Here is a 17,804-nt window from a genome sequence, read left to right as displayed (position 1 = left end):
AAAGCCTGTGCCAGGTAAGTATGCTTGGGACAGGTTCCAGTTTTCACTTACATCACCCTGGCGTTGCCCTATTCAGGTGTCACATCATCAACGCTTCACATATATTTCATGGCAGGTTAATTGTTCGTACAGTTTATTGTACAGAACAGTCCATTAGTACCTTCACTTTGTGAAAAAATTACTGATAGATAAAAACACACACAGACGGATTTATTTCCATTTAGACTGCATGCACGTGCATCTCTGATCCGGGACGCAGGGGAGACAACTTGACAGTCCAAACACAACAACTGGCTGACAAAGCGATCCCATCTGAAATACATCAAACTCAGACTTGCTTTAAACATATACTTTTGCCACAGCAAACAGATTAACACATGCGCATTAAAAACACATAGTTTGCACATACACACACGGGAAAACAATCATCTTCAAGTGATTTGGAAGTGGGGGAAGTGTCAACTGAAAATATCTATTTTTGGGGTTGATTTTCAAGGGGAGAGCGCGAACGCAGTCCCCCACACTTATAAATTGCGCACCCGAGTCGTCCACATTTGGGACGATCGCAGGGGTCAACCAAACCGAGGTGCAATGGAAAGGTCTCGCCCCGGGCCCACAGCCTTGCGGATCACTGTAAAGCCTGTGCCAGGTAAGTATGCTTGGGACAGGTTCCAGTTTTCACTTACATCACCCTGGCGTTGCCCTATTCAGGTGTCACATCATCAACGCTTCACATATATTTCATGGCAGGTTAATTGTTCGTACAGTTTATTGTACAGAACAGTCCATTAGTACCTTCACTTTGTGAAAAAATTACTGATAGATAAAAACACACACAGACGGATTTATTTCCATTTAGACTGCATGCACGTGCATCTCTGATCCGGGACGCAGGGGAGACAACTTGACAGTCCAAACACAACAACTGGCTGACAAAGCGATCCCATCTGAAATACATCAAACTCAGACTTGCTTTAAACATATACTTTTGCCACAGCAAACAGATTAACACATGCGCATTAAAAACACATAGTTTGCACATACACACACGGGAAAACAATCATCTTCAAGTGATTTGGAAGTGGGGAAGTGTCAACTGAAAATATCTATTTTTGGGGTTGATTTTCAAGGGGAGAGCGCGAACGCAGTCCCCCACACTTATAAATTGCGCACCCGAGTCGTCCACATTTGGGACGATCGCAGGGGTCAACCAAACCGAGGTGCAATGGAAAGGTCTCGCCCCGGGCCCACAGCCTTGCGGATCACTGTAAAGCCTGTGCCAGGTAAGTATGCTTGGGACAGGTTCCAGTTTTCACTTACATCACCCTGGCGTTGCCCTATTCAGGTGTCACATCATCAACGCTTCACATATATTTCATGGCAGGTTAATTGTTCGTACAGTTTATTGTACAGAACAGTCCATTAGTACCTTCACTTTGTGAAAAAATTACTGATAGATAAAAACACACACAGACGGATTTATTTCCATTTAGACTGCATGCACGTGCATCTCTGATCCGGGACGCAGGGGAGACAACTTGACAGTCCAAACACAACAACTGGCTGACAAAGCGATCCCATCTGAAATACATCAAACTCAGACTTGCTTTAAACATATACTTTTGCCACAGCAAACAGATTAACACATGCGCATTAAAAACACATAGTTTGCACATACACACACGGGAAAACAATCATCTTCAAGTGATTTGGAAGTGGGGGAAGTGTCAACTGAAAATATCTATTTTTGGGGTTGATTTTCAAGGGGAGAGCGCGAACGCAGTCCCCCACACTTATAAATTGCGCACCCGAGTCGTCCACATTTGGGACGATCGCAGGGGTCAACCAAACCGAGGTGCAATGGAAAGGTCTCGCCCCGGGCCCACAGCCTTGCGGATCACTGTAAAGCCTGTGCCAGGTAAGTATGCTTGGGACAGGTTCCAGTTTTCACTTACATCACCCTGGCGTTGCCCTATTCAGGTGTCACATCATCAACGCTTCACATATATTTCATGGCAGGTTAATTGTTCGTACAGTTTATTGTACAGAACAGTCCATTAGTACCTTCACTTTGTGAAAAAATTACTGATAGATAAAAACACACACAGACGGATTTATTTCCATTTAGACTGCATGCACGTGCATCTCTGATCCGGGACGCAGGGGAGACAACTTGACAGTCCAAACACAACAACTGGCTGACAAAGCGATCCCATCTGAAATACATCAAACTCAGACTTGCTTTAAACATATACTTTTGCCACAGCAAACAGATTAACACATGCGCATTAAAAACACATAGTTTGCACATACACACACGGGAAAACAATCATCTTCAAGTGATTTGGAAGTGGGGGAAGTGTCAACTGAAAATATCTATTTTTGGGGTTGATTTTCAAGGGGAGAGCGCGAACGCAGTCCCCCACACTTATAAATTGCGCACCCGAGTCGTCCACATTTGGGACGATCGCAGGGGTCAACCAAACCGAGGTGCAATGGAAAGGTCTCGCCCCGGGCCCACAGCCTTGCGGATCACTGTAAAGCCTGTGCCAGGTAAGTATGCTTGGGACAGGTTCCAGTTTTCACTTACATCACCCTGGCGTTGCCCTATTCAGGTGTCACATCATCAACGCTTCACATATATTTCATGGCAGGTTAATTGTTCGTACAGTTTATTGTACAGAACAGTCCATTAGTACCTTCACTTTGTGAAAAAATTACTGATAGATAAAAACACACACAGACGGATTTATTTCCATTTAGACTGCATGCACGTGCATCTCTGATCCGGGACGCAGGGGAGACAACTTGACAGTCCAAACACAACAACTGGCTGACAAAGCGATCCCATCTGAAATACATCAAACTCAGACTTGCTTTAAACATATACTTTTGCCACAGCAAACAGATTAACACATGCGCATTAAAAACACATAGTTTGCACATACACACACGGGAAAACAATCATCTTCAAGTGATTTGGAAGTGGGGGAAGTGTCAACTGAAAATATCTATTTTTGGGGTTGATTTTCAAGGGGAGAGCGCGAACGCAGTCCCCCACACTTATAAATTGCGCACCCGAGTCGTCCACATTTGGGACGATCGCAGGGGTCAACCAAACCGAGGTGCAATGGAAAGGTCTCGCCCCGGGCCCACAGCCTTGCGGATCACTGTAAAGCCTGTGCCAGGTAAGTATGCTTGGGACAGGTTCCAGTTTTCACTTACATCACCCTGGCGTTGCCCTATTCAGGTGTCACATCATCAACGCTTCACATATATTTCATGGCAGGTTAATTGTTCGTACAGTTTATTGTACAGAACAGTCCATTAGTACCTTCACTTTGTGAAAAAATTACTGATAGATAAAAACACACACAGACGGATTTATTTCCATTTAGACTGCATGCACGTGCATCTCTGATCCGGGACGCAGGGGAGACAACTTGACAGTCCAAACACAACAACTGGCTGACAAAGCGATCCCATCTGAAATACATCAAACTCAGACTTGCTTTAAACATATACTTTTGCCACAGCAAACAGATTAACACATGCGCATTAAAAACACATAGTTTGCACATACACACACGGGAAAACAATCATCTTCAAGTGATTTGGAAGTGGGGGAAGTGTCAACTGAAAATATCTATTTTTGGGGTTGATTTTCAAGGGGAGAGCGCGAACGCAGTCCCCCACACTTATAAATTGCGCACCCGAGTCGTCCACATTTGGGACGATCGCAGGGGTCAACCAAACCGAGGTGCAATGGAAAGGTCTCGCCCCGGGCCCACAGCCTTGCGGATCACTGTAAAGCCTGTGCCAGGTAAGTATGCTTGGGACAGGTTCCAGTTTTCACTTACATCACCCTGGCGTTGCCCTATTCAGGTGTCACATCATCAACGCTTCACATATATTTCATGGCAGGTTAATTGTTCGTACAGTTTATTGTACAGAACAGTCCATTAGTACCTTCACTTTGTGAAAAAATTACTGATAGATAAAAACACACACAGACGGATTTATTTCCATTTAGACTGCATGCACGTGCATCTCTGATCCGGGACGCAGGGGAGACAACTTGACAGTCCAAACACAACAACTGGCTGACAAAGCGATCCCATCTGAAATACATCAAACTCAGACTTGCTTTAAACATATACTTTTGCCACAGCAAACAGATTAACACATGCGCATTAAAAACACATAGTTTGCACATACACACACGGGAAAACAATCATCTTCAAGTGATTTGGAAGTGGGGGAAGTGTCAACTGAAAATATCTATTTTTGGGGTTGATTTTCAAGGGGAGAGCGCGAACGCAGTCCCCCACACTTATAAATTGCGCACCCGAGTCGTCCACATTTGGGACGATCGCAGGGGTCAACCAAACCGAGGTGCAATGGAAAGGTCTCGCCCCGGGCCCACAGCCTTGCGGATCACTGTAAAGCCTGTGCCAGGTAAGTATGCTTGGGACAGGTTCCAGTTTTCACTTACATCACCCTGGCGTTGCCCTATTCAGGTGTCACATCATCAACGCTTCACATATATTTCATGGCAGGTTAATTGTTCGTACAGTTTATTGTACAGAACAGTCCATTAGTACCTTCACTTTGTGAAAAAATTACTGATAGATAAAAACACACACAGACGGATTTATTTCCATTTAGACTGCATGCACGTGCATCTCTGATCCGGGACGCAGGGGAGACAACTTGACAGTCCAAACACAACAACTGGCTGACAAAGCGATCCCATCTGAAATACATCAAACTCAGACTTGCTTTAAACATATACTTTTGCCACAGCAAACAGATTAACACATGCGCATTAAAAACACATAGTTTGCACATACACACACGGGAAAACAATCATCTTCAAGTGATTTGGAAGTGGGGGAAGTGTCAACTGAAAATATCTATTTTTGGGGTTGATTTTCAAGGGGAGAGCGCGAACGCAGTCCCCCACACTTATAAATTGCGCACCCGAGTCGTCCACATTTGGGACGATCGCAGGGGTCAACCAAACCGAGGTGCAATGGAAAGGTCTCGCCCCGGGCCCACAGCCTTGCGGATCACTGTAAAGCCTGTGCCAGGTAAGTATGCTTGGGACAGGTTCCAGTTTTCACTTACATCACCCTGGCGTTGCCCTATTCAGGTGTCACATCATCAACGCTTCACATATATTTCATGGCAGGTTAATTGTTCGTACAGTTTATTGTACAGAACAGTCCATTAGTACCTTCACTTTGTGAAAAAATTACTGATAGATAAAAACACACACAGACGGATTTATTTCCATTTAGACTGCATGCACGTGCATCTCTGATCCGGGACGCAGGGGAGACAACTTGACAGTCCAAACACAACAACTGGCTGACAAAGCGATCCCATCTGAAATACATCAAACTCAGACTTGCTTTAAACATATACTTTTGCCACAGCAAACAGATTAACACATGCGCATTAAAAACACATAGTTTGCACATACACACACGGGAAAACAATCATCTTCAAGTGATTTGGAAGTGGGGGAAGTGTCAACTGAAAATATCTATTTTTGGGGTTGATTTTCAAGGGGAGAGCGCGAACGCAGTCCCCCACACTTATAAATTGCGCACCCGAGTCGTCCACATTTGGGACGATCGCAGGGGTCAACCAAACCGAGGTGCAATGGAAAGGTCTCGCCCCGGGCCCACAGCCTTGCGGATCACTGTAAAGCCTGTGCCAGGTAAGTATGCTTGGGACAGGTTCCAGTTTTCACTTACATCACCCTGGCGTTGCCCTATTCAGGTGTCACATCATCAACGCTTCACATATATTTCATGGCAGGTTAATTGTTCGTACAGTTTATTGTACAGAACAGTCCATTAGTACCTTCACTTTGTGAAAAAATTACTGATAGATAAAAACACACACAGACGGATTTATTTCCATTTAGACTGCATGCACGTGCATCTCTGATCCGGGACGCAGGGGAGACAACTTGACAGTCCAAACACAACAACTGGCTGACAAAGCGATCCCATCTGAAATACATCAAACTCAGACTTGCTTTAAACATATACTTTTGCCACAGCAAACAGATTAACACATGCGCATTAAAAACACATAGTTTGCACATACACACACGGGAAAACAATCATCTTCAAGTGATTTGGAAGTGGGGGAAGTGTCAACTGAAAATATCTATTTTTGGGGTTGATTTTCAAGGGGAGAGCGCGAACGCAGTCCCCCACACTTATAAATTGCGCACCCGAGTCGTCCACATTTGGGACGATCGCAGGGGTCAACCAAACCGAGGTGCAATGGAAAGGTCTCGCCCCGGGCCCACAGCCTTGCGGATCACTGTAAAGCCTGTGCCAGGTAAGTATGCTTGGGACAGGTTCCAGTTTTCACTTACATCACCCTGGCGTTGCCCTATTCAGGTGTCACATCATCAACGCTTCACATATATTTCATGGCAGGTTAATTGTTCGTACAGTTTATTGTACAGAACAGTCCATTAGTACCTTCACTTTGTGAAAAAATTACTGATAGATAAAAACACACACAGACGGATTTATTTCCATTTAGACTGCATGCACGTGCATCTCTGATCCGGGACGCAGGGGAGACAACTTGACAGTCCAAACACAACAACTGGCTGACAAAGCGATCCCATCTGAAATACATCAAACTCAGACTTGCTTTAAACATATACTTTTGCCACAGCAAACAGATTAACACATGCGCATTAAAAACACATAGTTTGCACATACACACACGGGAAAACAATCATCTTCAAGTGATTTGGAAGTGGGGGAAGTGTCAACTGAAAATATCTATTTTTGGGGTTGATTTTCAAGGGGAGAGCGCGAACGCAGTCCCCCACACTTATAAATTGCGCACCCGAGTCGTCCACATTTGGGACGATCGCAGGGGTCAACCAAACCGAGGTGCAATGGAAAGGTCTCGCCCCGGGCCCACAGCCTTGCGGATCACTGTAAAGCCTGTGCCAGGTAAGTATGCTTGGGACAGGTTCCAGTTTTCACTTACATCACCCTGGCGTTGCCCTATTCAGGTGTCACATCATCAACGCTTCACATATATTTCATGGCAGGTTAATTGTTCGTACAGTTTATTGTACAGAACAGTCCATTAGTACCTTCACTTTGTGAAAAAATTACTGATAGATAAAAACACACACAGACGGATTTATTTCCATTTAGACTGCATGCACGTGCATCTCTGATCCGGGACGCAGGGGAGACAACTTGACAGTCCAAACACAACAACTGGCTGACAAAGCGATCCCATCTGAAATACATCAAACTCAGACTTGCTTTAAACATATACTTTTGCCACAGCAAACAGATTAACACATGCGCATTAAAAACACATAGTTTGCACATACACACACGGGAAAACAATCATCTTCAAGTGATTTGGAAGTGGGGGAAGTGTCAACTGAAAATATCTATTTTTGGGGTTGATTTTCAAGGGGAGAGCGCGAACGCAGTCCCCCACACTTATAAATTGCGCACCCGAGTCGTCCACATTTGGGACGATCGCAGGGGTCAACCAAACCGAGGTGCAATGGAAAGGTCTCGCCCCGGGCCCACAGCCTTGCGGATCACTGTAAAGCCTGTGCCAGGTAAGTATGCTTGGGACAGGTTCCAGTTTTCACTTACATCACCCTGGCGTTGCCCTATTCAGGTGTCACATCATCAACGCTTCACATATATTTCATGGCAGGTTAATTGTTCGTACAGTTTATTGTACAGAACAGTCCATTAGTACCTTCACTTTGTGAAAAAATTACTGATAGATAAAAACACACACAGACGGATTTATTTCCATTTAGACTGCATGCACGTGCATCTCTGATCCGGGACGCAGGGGAGACAACTTGACAGTCCAAACACAACAACTGGCTGACAAAGCGATCCCATCTGAAATACATCAAACTCAGACTTGCTTTAAACATATACTTTTGCCACAGCAAACAGATTAACACATGCGCATTAAAAACACATAGTTTGCACATACACACACGGGAAAACAATCATCTTCAAGTGATTTGGAAGTGGGGGAAGTGTCAACTGAAAATATCTATTTTTGGGGTTGATTTTCAAGGGGAGAGCGCGAACGCAGTCCCCCACACTTATAAATTGCGCACCCGAGTCGTCCACATTTGGGACGATCGCAGGGGTCAACCAAACCGAGGTGCAATGGAAAGGTCTCGCCCCGGGCCCACAGCCTTGCGGATCACTGTAAAGCCTGTGCCAGGTAAGTATGCTTGGGACAGGTTCCAGTTTTCACTTACATCACCCTGGCGTTGCCCTATTCAGGTGTCACATCATCAACGCTTCACATATATTTCATGGCAGGTTAATTGTTCGTACAGTTTATTGTACAGAACAGTCCATTAGTACCTTCACTTTGTGAAAAAATTACTGATAGATAAAAACACACACAGACGGATTTATTTCCATTTAGACTGCATGCACGTGCATCTCTGATCCGGGACGCAGGGGAGACAACTTGACAGTCCAAACACAACAACTGGCTGACAAAGCGATCCCATCTGAAATACATCAAACTCAGACTTGCTTTAAACATATACTTTTGCCACAGCAAACAGATTAACACATGCGCATTAAAAACACATAGTTTGCACATACACACACGGGAAAACAATCATCTTCAAGTGATTTGGAAGTGGGGGAAGTGTCAACTGAAAATATCTATTTTTGGGGTTGATTTTCAAGGGGAGAGCGCGAACGCAGTCCCCCACACTTATAAATTGCGCACCCGAGTCGTCCACATTTGGGACGATCGCAGGGGTCAACCAAACCGAGGTGCAATGGAAAGGTCTCGCCCCGGGCCCACAGCCTTGCGGATCACTGTAAAGCCTGTGCCAGGTAAGTATGCTTGGGACAGGTTCCAGTTTTCACTTACATCACCCTGGCGTTGCCCTATTCAGGTGTCACATCATCAACGCTTCACATATATTTCATGGCAGGTTAATTGTTCGTACAGTTTATTGTACAGAACAGTCCATTAGTACCTTCACTTTGTGAAAAAATTACTGATAGATAAAAACACACACAGACGGATTTATTTCCATTTAGACTGCATGCACGTGCATCTCTGATCCGGGACGCAGGGGAGACAACTTGACAGTCCAAACACAACAACTGGCTGACAAAGCGATCCCATCTGAAATACATCAAACTCAGACTTGCTTTAAACATATACTTTTGCCACAGCAAACAGATTAACACATGCGCATTAAAAACACATAGTTTGCACATACACACACGGGAAAACAATCATCTTCAAGTGATTTGGAAGTGGGGGAAGTGTCAACTGAAAATATCTATTTTTGGGGTTGATTTTCAAGGGGAGAGCGCGAACGCAGTCCCCCACACTTATAAATTGCGCACCCGAGTCGTCCACATTTGGGACGATCGCAGGGGTCAACCAAACCGAGGTGCAATGGAAAGGTCTCGCCCCGGGCCCACAGCCTTGCGGATCACTGTAAAGCCTGTGCCAGGTAAGTATGCTTGGGACAGGTTCCAGTTTTCACTTACATCACCCTGGCGTTGCCCTATTCAGGTGTCACATCATCAACGCTTCACATATATTTCATGGCAGGTTAATTGTTCGTACAGTTTATTGTACAGAACAGTCCATTAGTACCTTCACTTTGTGAAAAAATTACTGATAGATAAAAACACACACAGACGGATTTATTTCCATTTAGACTGCATGCACGTGCATCTCTGATCCGGGACGCAGGGGAGACAACTTGACAGTCCAAACACAACAACTGGCTGACAAAGCGATCCCATCTGAAATACATCAAACTCAGACTTGCTTTAAACATATACTTTTGCCACAGCAAACAGATTAACACATGCGCATTAAAAACACATAGTTTGCACATACACACACGGGAAAACAATCATCTTCAAGTGATTTGGAAGTGGGGGAAGTGTCAACTGAAAATATCTATTTTTGGGGTTGATTTTCAAGGGGAGAGCGCGAACGCAGTCCCCCACACTTATAAATTGCGCACCCGAGTCGTCCACATTTGGGACGATCGCAGGGGTCAACCAAACCGAGGTGCAATGGAAAGGTCTCGCCCCGGGCCCACAGCCTTGCGGATCACTGTAAAGCCTGTGCCAGGTAAGTATGCTTGGGACAGGTTCCAGTTTTCACTTACATCACCCTGGCGTTGCCCTATTCAGGTGTCACATCATCAACGCTTCACATATATTTCATGGCAGGTTAATTGTTCGTACAGTTTATTGTACAGAACAGTCCATTAGTACCTTCACTTTGTGAAAAAATTACTGATAGATAAAAACACACACAGACGGATTTATTTCCATTTAGACTGCATGCACGTGCATCTCTGATCCGGGACGCAGGGGAGACAACTTGACAGTCCAAACACAACAACTGGCTGACAAAGCGATCCCATCTGAAATACATCAAACTCAGACTTGCTTTAAACATATACTTTTGCCACAGCAAACAGATTAACACATGCGCATTAAAAACACATAGTTTGCACATACACACACGGGAAAACAATCATCTTCAAGTGATTTGGAAGTGGGGGAAGTGTCAACTGAAAATATCTATTTTTGGGGTTGATTTTCAAGGGGAGAGCGCGAACGCAGTCCCCCACACTTATAAATTGCGCACCCGAGTCGTCCACATTTGGGACGATCGCAGGGGTCAACCAAACCGAGGTGCAATGGAAAGGTCTCGCCCCGGGCCCACAGCCTTGCGGATCACTGTAAAGCCTGTGCCAGGTAAGTATGCTTGGGACAGGTTCCAGTTTTCACTTACATCACCCTGGCGTTGCCCTATTCAGGTGTCACATCATCAACGCTTCACATATATTTCATGGCAGGTTAATTGTTCGTACAGTTTATTGTACAGAACAGTCCATTAGTACCTTCACTTTGTGAAAAAATTACTGATAGATAAAAACACACACAGACGGATTTATTTCCATTTAGACTGCATGCACGTGCATCTCTGATCCGGGACGCAGGGGAGACAACTTGACAGTCCAAACACAACAACTGGCTGACAAAGCGATCCCATCTGAAATACATCAAACTCAGACTTGCTTTAAACATATACTTTTGCCACAGCAAACAGATTAACACATGCGCATTAAAAACACATAGTTTGCACATACACACACGGGAAAACAATCATCTTCAAGTGATTTGGAAGTGGGGGAAGTGTCAACTGAAAATATCTATTTTTGGGGTTGATTTTCAAGGGGAGAGCGCGAACGCAGTCCCCCACACTTATAAATTGCGCACCCGAGTCGTCCACATTTGGGACGATCGCAGGGGTCAACCAAACCGAGGTGCAATGGAAAGGTCTCGCCCCGGGCCCACAGCCTTGCGGATCACTGTAAAGCCTGTGCCAGGTAAGTATGCTTGGGACAGGTTCCAGTTTTCACTTACATCACCCTGGCGTTGCCCTATTCAGGTGTCACATCATCAACGCTTCACATATATTTCATGGCAGGTTAATTGTTCGTACAGTTTATTGTACAGAACAGTCCATTAGTACCTTCACTTTGTGAAAAAATTACTGATAGATAAAAACACACACAGACGGATTTATTTCCATTTAGACTGCATGCACGTGCATCTCTGATCCGGGACGCAGGGGAGACAACTTGACAGTCCAAACACAACAACTGGCTGACAAAGCGATCCCATCTGAAATACATCAAACTCAGACTTGCTTTAAACATATACTTTTGCCACAGCAAACAGATTAACACATGCGCATTAAAAACACATAGTTTGCACATACACACACGGGAAAACAATCATCTTCAAGTGATTTGGAAGTGGGGGAAGTGTCAACTGAAAATATCTATTTTTGGGGTTGATTTTCAAGGGGAGAGCGCGAACGCAGTCCCCCACACTTATAAATTGCGCACCCGAGTCGTCCACATTTGGGACGATCGCAGGGGTCAACCAAACCGAGGTGCAATGGAAAGGTCTCGCCCCGGGCCCACAGCCTTGCGGATCACTGTAAAGCCTGTGCCAGGTAAGTATGCTTGGGACAGGTTCCAGTTTTCACTTACATCACCCTGGCGTTGCCCTATTCAGGTGTCACATCATCAACGCTTCACATATATTTCATGGCAGGTTAATTGTTCGTACAGTTTATTGTACAGAACAGTCCATTAGTACCTTCACTTTGTGAAAACATTACTGATAGATAAAAACACACACAGACGGATTTATTTCCATTTAGACTGCATGCACGTGCATCTCTGATCCGGGACGCAGGGGAGACAACTTGACAGTCCAAACACAACAACTGGCTGACAAAGCGATCCCATCTGAAATACATCAAACTCAGACTTGCTTTAAACATATACTTTTGCCACAGCAAACAGATTAACACATGCGCATTAAAAACACATAGTTTGCACATACACACACGGGAAAACAATCATCTTCAAGTGATTTGGAAGTGGGGGAAGTGTCAACTGAAAATATCTATTTTTGGGGTTGATTTTCAAGGGGAGAGCGCGAACGCAGTCCCCCACACTTATAAATTGCGCACCCGAGTCGTCCACATTTGGGACGATCGCAGGGGTCAACCAAACCGAGGTGCAATGGAAAGGTCTCGCCCCGGGCCCACAGCCTTGCGGATCACTGTAAAGCCTGTGCCAGGTAAGTATGCTTGGGACAGGTTCCAGTTTTCACTTACATCACCCTGGCGTTGCCCTATTCAGGTGTCACATCATCAACGCTTCACATATATTTCATGGCAGGTTAATTGTTCGTACAGTTTATTGTACAGAACAGTCCATTAGTACCTTCACTTTGTGAAAAAATTACTGATAGATAAAAACACACACAGACGGATTTATTTCCATTTAGACTGCATGCACGTGCATCTCTGATCCGGGACGCAGGGGAGACAACTTGACAGTCCAAACACAACAACTGGCTGACAAAGCGATCCCATCTGAAATACATCAAACTCAGACTTGCTTTAAACATATACTTTTGCCACAGCAAACAGATTAACACATGCGCATTAAAAACACATAGTTTGCACATACACACACGGGAAAACAATCATCTTCAAGTGATTTGGAAGTGGGGGAAGTGTCAACTGAAAATATCTATTTTTGGGGTTGATTTTCAAGGGGAGAGCGCGAACGCAGTCCCCCACACTTATAAATTGCGCACCCGAGTCGTCCACATTTGGGACGATCGCAGGGGTCAACCAAACCGAGGTGCAATGGAAAGGTCTCGCCCCGGGCCCACAGCCTTGCGGATCACTGTAAAGCCTGTGCCAGGTAAGTATGCTTGGGACAGGTTCCAGTTTTCACTTACATCACCCTGGCGTTGCCCTATTCAGGTGTCACATCATCAACGCTTCACATATATTTCATGGCAGGTTAATTGTTCGTACAGTTTATTGTACAGAACAGTCCATTAGTACCTTCACTTTGTGAAAAAATTACTGATAGATAAAAACACACACAGACGGATTTATTTCCATTTAGACTGCATGCACGTGCATCTCTGATCCGGGACGCAGGGGAGACAACTTGACAGTCCAAACACAACAACTGGCTGACAAAGCGATCCCATCTGAAATACATCAAACTCAGACTTGCTTTAAACATATACTTTTGCCACAGCAAACAGATTAACACATGCGCATTAAAAACACATAGTTTGCACATACACACACGGGAAAACAATCATCTTCAAGTGATTTGGAAGTGGGGGAAGTGTCAACTGAAAATATCTATTTTTGGGGTTGATTTTCAAGGGGAGAGCGCGAACGCAGTCCCCCACACTTATAAATTGCGCACCCGAGTCGTCCACATTTGGGACGATCGCAGGGGTCAACCAAACCGAGGTGCAATGGAAAGGTCTCGCCCCGGGCCCACAGCCTTGCGGATCACTGTAAAGCCTGTGCCAGGTAAGTATGCTTGGGACAGGTTCCAGTTTTCACTTACATCACCCTGGCGTTGCCCTATTCAGGTGTCACATCATCAACGCTTCACATATATTTCATGGCAGGTTAATTGTTCGTACAGTTTATTGTACAGAACAGTCCATTAGTACCTTCACTTTGTGAAAAAATTACTGATAGATAAAAACACACACAGACGGATTTATTTCCATTTAGACTGCATGCACGTGCATCTCTGATCCGGGACGCAGGGGAGACAACTTGACAGTCCAAACACAACAACTGGCTGACAAAGCGATCCCATCTGAAATACATCAAACTCAGACTTGCTTTAAACATATACTTTTGCCACAGCAAACAGATTAACACATGCGCATTAAAAACACATAGTTTGCACATACACACACGGGAAAACAATCATCTTCAAGTGATTTGGAAGTGGGGGAAGTGTCAACTGAAAATATCTATTTTTGGGGTTGATTTTCAAGGGGAGAGCGCGAACGCAGTCCCCCACACTTATAAATTGCGCACCCGAGTCGTCCACATTTGGGACGATCGCAGGGGTCAACCAAACCGAGGTGCAATGGAAAGGTCTCGCCCCGGGCCCACAGCCTTGCGGATCACTGTAAAGCCTGTGCCAGGTAAGTATGCTTGGGACAGGTTCCAGTTTTCACTTACATCACCCTGGCGTTGCCCTATTCAGGTGTCACATCATCAACGCTTCACATATATTTCATGGCAGGTTAATTGTTCGTACAGTTTATTGTACAGAACAGTCCATTAGTACCTTCACTTTGTGAAAAAATTACTGATAGATAAAAACACACACAGACGGATTTATTTCCATTTAGACTGCATGCACGTGCATCTCTGATCCGGGACGCAGGGGAGACAACTTGACAGTCCAAACACAACAACTGGCTGACAAAGCGATCCCATCTGAAATACATCAAACTCAGACTTGCTTTAAACATATACTTTTGCCACAGCAAACAGATTAACACATGCGCATTAAAAACACATAGTTTGCACATACACACACGGGAAAACAATCATCTTCAAGTGATTTGGAAGTGGGGGAAGTGTCAACTGAAAATATCTATTTTTGGGGTTGATTTTCAAGGGGAGAGCGCGAACGCAGTCCCCCACACTTATAAATTGCGCACCCGAGTCGTCCACATTTGGGACGATCGCAGGGGTCAACCAAACCGAGGTGCAATGGAAAGGTCTCGCCCCGGGCCCACAGCCTTGCGGATCACTGTAAAGCCTGTGCCAGGTAAGTATGCTTGGGACAGGTTCCAGTTTTCACTTACATCACCCTGGCGTTGCCCTATTCAGGTGTCACATCATCAACGCTTCACATATATTTCATGGCAGGTTAATTGTTCGTACAGTTTATTGTACAGAACAGTCCATTAGTACCTTCACTTTGTGAAAAAATTACTGATAGATAAAAACACACACAGACGGATTTATTTCCATTTAGACTGCATGCACGTGCATCTCTGATCCGGGACGCAGGGGAGACAACTTGACAGTCCAAACACAACAACTGGCTGACAAAGCGATCCCATCTGAAATACATCAAACTCAGACTTGCTTTAAACATATACTTTTGCCACAGCAAACAGATTAACACATGCGCATTAAAAACACATAGTTTGCACATACACACACGGGAAAACAATCATCTTCAAGTGATTTGGAAGTGGGGGAAGTGTCAACTGAAAATATCTATTTTTGGGGTTGATTTTCAAGGGGAGAGCGCGAACGCAGTCCCCCACACTTATAAATTGCGCACCCGAGTCGTCCACATTTGGGACGATCGCAGGGGTCAACCAAACCGAGGTGCAATGGAAAGGTCTCGCCCCGGGCCCACAGCCTTGCGGATCACTGTAAAGCCTGTGCCAGGTAAGTATGCTTGGGACAGGTTCCAGTTTTCACTTACATCACCCTGGCGTTGCCCTATTCAGGTGTCACATCATCAACGCTTCACATATATTTCATGGCAGGTTAATTGTTCGTACAGTTTATTGTACAGAACAGTCCATTAGTACCTTCACTTTGTGAAAAAATTACTGATAGATAAAAACACACACAGACGGATTTATTTCCATTTAGACTGCATGCACGTGCATCTCTGATCCGGGACGCAGGGGAGACAACTTGACAGTCCAAACACAACAACTGGCTGACAAAGCGATCCCATCTGAAATACATCAAACTCAGACTTGCTTTAAACATATACTTTTGCCACAGCAAACAGATTAACACATGCGCATTAAAAACACATAGTTTGCACATACACACACGGGAAAACAATCATCTTCAAGTGATTTGGAAGTGGGGGAAGTGTCAACTGAAAATATCTATTTTTGGGGTTGATTTTCAAGGGGAGAGCGCGAACGCAGTCCCCCACACTTATAAATTGCGCACCCGAGTCGTCCACATTTGGGACGATCGCAGGGGTCAACCAAACCGAGGTGCAATGGAAAGGTCTCGCCCCGGGCCCACAGCCTTGCGGATCACTGTAAAGCCTGTGCCAGGTAAGTATGCTTGGGACAGGTTCCAGTTTTCACTTACATCACCCTGGCGTTGCCCTATTCAGGTGTCACATCATCAACGCTTCACATATATTTCATGGCAGGTTAATTGTTCGTACAGTTTATTGTACAGAACAGTCCATTAGTACCTTCACTTTGTGAAAAAATTACTGATAGATAAAAACACACACAGACGGATTTATTTCCATTTAGACTGCATGCACGTGCATCTCTGATCCGGGACGCAGGGGAGACAACTTGACAGTCCAAACACAACAACTGGCTGACAAAGCGATCCCATCTGAAATACATCAAACTCAGACTTGCTTTAAACATATACTTTTGCCACAGCAAACAGATTAACACATGCGCATTAAAAACACATAGTTTGCACATACACACACGGGAAAACAATCATCTTCAAGTGATTTGGAAGTGGGGGAAGTGTCAACTGAAAATATCTATTTTTGGGGTTGATTTTCAAGGGGAGAGCGCGAACGCAGTCCCCCACACTTATAAATTGCGCACCCGAGTCGTCCACATTTGGGACGATCGCAGGGGTCAACCAAACCGAGGTGCAATGGAAAGGTCTCGCCCCGGGCCCACAGCCTTGCGGATCACTGTAAAGCCTGTGCCAGGTAAGTATGCTTGGGACAGGTTCCAGTTTTCACTTACATCACCCTGGCGTTGCCCTATTCAGGTGTCACATCATCAACGCTTCACATATATTTCATGGCAGGTTAATTGTTCGTACAGTTTATTGTACAGAACAGTCCATTAGTACCTTCACTTTGTGAAAAAATTACTGATAGATAAAAACACACACAGACGGATTTATTTCCATTTAGACTGCATGCACGTGCATCTCTGATCCGGGACGCAGGGGAGACAACTTGACAGTCCAAACACAACAACTGGCTGACAAAGCGATCCCATCTGAAATACATCAAACTCAGACTTGCTTTAAACATATACTTTTGCCACAGCAAACAGATTAACACATGCGCATTAAAAACACATAGTTTGCACATACACACACGGGAAAACAATCATCTTCAAGTGATTTGGAAGTGGGGGAAGTGTCAACTGAAAATATCTATTTTTGGGGTTGATTTTCAAGGGGAGAGCGCGAACGCAGTCCCCCACACTTATAAATTGCGCACCCGAGTCGTCCACATTTGGGACGATCGCAGGGGTCAACCAAACCGAGGTGCAATGGAAAGGTCTCGCCCCGGGCCCACAGCCTTGCGGATCACTGTAAAGCCTGTGCCAGGTAAGTATGCT

General features: G+C 44.9%; 28 non-coding genes across 28 annotated transcripts; all 28 read right to left on the bottom strand.

Annotated features, from left to right (window-relative positions):
- Window positions 1-493: 493 nt before the first annotated feature.
- On the bottom strand, window positions 494-657 carry LOC137271141 (U1 spliceosomal RNA). The gene has a single exon (XR_010955732.1). It is a non-coding gene; the product is annotated as a U1 spliceosomal RNA (small nuclear RNA).
- Window positions 658-1,127: 470 nt separating this feature from the next.
- LOC137271140 (U1 spliceosomal RNA) lies at window positions 1,128-1,291 on the bottom strand. Its single transcript, XR_010955731.1, has one exon. It is a non-coding gene; the product is annotated as a U1 spliceosomal RNA (small nuclear RNA).
- A 471-nt stretch (window positions 1,292-1,762) lies between these two features.
- LOC137271139 (U1 spliceosomal RNA) lies at window positions 1,763-1,926 on the bottom strand. Its single transcript, XR_010955730.1, has one exon. It is a non-coding gene; the product is annotated as a U1 spliceosomal RNA (small nuclear RNA).
- Window positions 1,927-2,397: 471 nt separating this feature from the next.
- Window positions 2,398-2,561, bottom strand: LOC137271138 (U1 spliceosomal RNA). Its single transcript, XR_010955729.1, has one exon. It is a non-coding gene; the product is annotated as a U1 spliceosomal RNA (small nuclear RNA).
- A 471-nt stretch (window positions 2,562-3,032) lies between these two features.
- LOC137271137 (U1 spliceosomal RNA) lies at window positions 3,033-3,196 on the bottom strand. The gene has a single exon (XR_010955728.1). It is a non-coding gene; the product is annotated as a U1 spliceosomal RNA (small nuclear RNA).
- A 471-nt stretch (window positions 3,197-3,667) lies between these two features.
- Window positions 3,668-3,831, bottom strand: LOC137271136 (U1 spliceosomal RNA). The gene has a single exon (XR_010955727.1). It is a non-coding gene; the product is annotated as a U1 spliceosomal RNA (small nuclear RNA).
- A 471-nt stretch (window positions 3,832-4,302) lies between these two features.
- LOC137271134 (U1 spliceosomal RNA) lies at window positions 4,303-4,466 on the bottom strand. Its single transcript, XR_010955726.1, has one exon. It is a non-coding gene; the product is annotated as a U1 spliceosomal RNA (small nuclear RNA).
- A 471-nt stretch (window positions 4,467-4,937) lies between these two features.
- Window positions 4,938-5,101, bottom strand: LOC137271132 (U1 spliceosomal RNA). Its single transcript, XR_010955724.1, has one exon. It is a non-coding gene; the product is annotated as a U1 spliceosomal RNA (small nuclear RNA).
- A 471-nt stretch (window positions 5,102-5,572) lies between these two features.
- On the bottom strand, window positions 5,573-5,736 carry LOC137271131 (U1 spliceosomal RNA). The gene has a single exon (XR_010955723.1). It is a non-coding gene; the product is annotated as a U1 spliceosomal RNA (small nuclear RNA).
- A 471-nt stretch (window positions 5,737-6,207) lies between these two features.
- LOC137271130 (U1 spliceosomal RNA) lies at window positions 6,208-6,371 on the bottom strand. Its single transcript, XR_010955722.1, has one exon. It is a non-coding gene; the product is annotated as a U1 spliceosomal RNA (small nuclear RNA).
- A 471-nt stretch (window positions 6,372-6,842) lies between these two features.
- LOC137271129 (U1 spliceosomal RNA) lies at window positions 6,843-7,006 on the bottom strand. Its single transcript, XR_010955721.1, has one exon. It is a non-coding gene; the product is annotated as a U1 spliceosomal RNA (small nuclear RNA).
- A 471-nt stretch (window positions 7,007-7,477) lies between these two features.
- LOC137271128 (U1 spliceosomal RNA) lies at window positions 7,478-7,641 on the bottom strand. The gene has a single exon (XR_010955720.1). It is a non-coding gene; the product is annotated as a U1 spliceosomal RNA (small nuclear RNA).
- Window positions 7,642-8,112: 471 nt separating this feature from the next.
- On the bottom strand, window positions 8,113-8,276 carry LOC137271127 (U1 spliceosomal RNA). Its single transcript, XR_010955719.1, has one exon. It is a non-coding gene; the product is annotated as a U1 spliceosomal RNA (small nuclear RNA).
- Window positions 8,277-8,747: 471 nt separating this feature from the next.
- Window positions 8,748-8,911, bottom strand: LOC137271126 (U1 spliceosomal RNA). The gene has a single exon (XR_010955718.1). It is a non-coding gene; the product is annotated as a U1 spliceosomal RNA (small nuclear RNA).
- Window positions 8,912-9,382: 471 nt separating this feature from the next.
- Window positions 9,383-9,546, bottom strand: LOC137271125 (U1 spliceosomal RNA). Its single transcript, XR_010955717.1, has one exon. It is a non-coding gene; the product is annotated as a U1 spliceosomal RNA (small nuclear RNA).
- A 471-nt stretch (window positions 9,547-10,017) lies between these two features.
- Window positions 10,018-10,181, bottom strand: LOC137271123 (U1 spliceosomal RNA). Its single transcript, XR_010955716.1, has one exon. It is a non-coding gene; the product is annotated as a U1 spliceosomal RNA (small nuclear RNA).
- A 471-nt stretch (window positions 10,182-10,652) lies between these two features.
- Window positions 10,653-10,816, bottom strand: LOC137271122 (U1 spliceosomal RNA). Its single transcript, XR_010955715.1, has one exon. It is a non-coding gene; the product is annotated as a U1 spliceosomal RNA (small nuclear RNA).
- Window positions 10,817-11,287: 471 nt separating this feature from the next.
- On the bottom strand, window positions 11,288-11,451 carry LOC137271120 (U1 spliceosomal RNA). Its single transcript, XR_010955713.1, has one exon. It is a non-coding gene; the product is annotated as a U1 spliceosomal RNA (small nuclear RNA).
- A 471-nt stretch (window positions 11,452-11,922) lies between these two features.
- Window positions 11,923-12,086, bottom strand: LOC137271119 (U1 spliceosomal RNA). The gene has a single exon (XR_010955712.1). It is a non-coding gene; the product is annotated as a U1 spliceosomal RNA (small nuclear RNA).
- A 471-nt stretch (window positions 12,087-12,557) lies between these two features.
- Window positions 12,558-12,721, bottom strand: LOC137271118 (U1 spliceosomal RNA). The gene has a single exon (XR_010955711.1). It is a non-coding gene; the product is annotated as a U1 spliceosomal RNA (small nuclear RNA).
- Window positions 12,722-13,192: 471 nt separating this feature from the next.
- LOC137271117 (U1 spliceosomal RNA) lies at window positions 13,193-13,356 on the bottom strand. The gene has a single exon (XR_010955710.1). It is a non-coding gene; the product is annotated as a U1 spliceosomal RNA (small nuclear RNA).
- Window positions 13,357-13,827: 471 nt separating this feature from the next.
- On the bottom strand, window positions 13,828-13,991 carry LOC137271116 (U1 spliceosomal RNA). Its single transcript, XR_010955709.1, has one exon. It is a non-coding gene; the product is annotated as a U1 spliceosomal RNA (small nuclear RNA).
- A 471-nt stretch (window positions 13,992-14,462) lies between these two features.
- LOC137271115 (U1 spliceosomal RNA) lies at window positions 14,463-14,626 on the bottom strand. The gene has a single exon (XR_010955708.1). It is a non-coding gene; the product is annotated as a U1 spliceosomal RNA (small nuclear RNA).
- A 471-nt stretch (window positions 14,627-15,097) lies between these two features.
- LOC137271114 (U1 spliceosomal RNA) lies at window positions 15,098-15,261 on the bottom strand. Its single transcript, XR_010955707.1, has one exon. It is a non-coding gene; the product is annotated as a U1 spliceosomal RNA (small nuclear RNA).
- Window positions 15,262-15,732: 471 nt separating this feature from the next.
- LOC137271112 (U1 spliceosomal RNA) lies at window positions 15,733-15,896 on the bottom strand. The gene has a single exon (XR_010955706.1). It is a non-coding gene; the product is annotated as a U1 spliceosomal RNA (small nuclear RNA).
- Window positions 15,897-16,367: 471 nt separating this feature from the next.
- On the bottom strand, window positions 16,368-16,531 carry LOC137271111 (U1 spliceosomal RNA). The gene has a single exon (XR_010955705.1). It is a non-coding gene; the product is annotated as a U1 spliceosomal RNA (small nuclear RNA).
- Window positions 16,532-17,002: 471 nt separating this feature from the next.
- LOC137271110 (U1 spliceosomal RNA) lies at window positions 17,003-17,166 on the bottom strand. The gene has a single exon (XR_010955704.1). It is a non-coding gene; the product is annotated as a U1 spliceosomal RNA (small nuclear RNA).
- Window positions 17,167-17,637: 471 nt separating this feature from the next.
- Window positions 17,638-17,801, bottom strand: LOC137271108 (U1 spliceosomal RNA). Its single transcript, XR_010955702.1, has one exon. It is a non-coding gene; the product is annotated as a U1 spliceosomal RNA (small nuclear RNA).
- Window positions 17,802-17,804: the final 3 nt, after the last annotated feature.

This window comes from Haliotis asinina, unplaced genomic scaffold (genome assembly GCF_037392515.1).
Source record: "Haliotis asinina isolate JCU_RB_2024 unplaced genomic scaffold, JCU_Hal_asi_v2 scaffold_107, whole genome shotgun sequence".
In the NCBI taxonomy this organism is placed as follows: domain Eukaryota; kingdom Metazoa; phylum Mollusca; class Gastropoda; order Lepetellida; family Haliotidae; genus Haliotis; species Haliotis asinina.
Note: the sequence above shows the minus strand (reverse complement) of the source record. Positions and strands in the feature narration are given on the sequence as shown.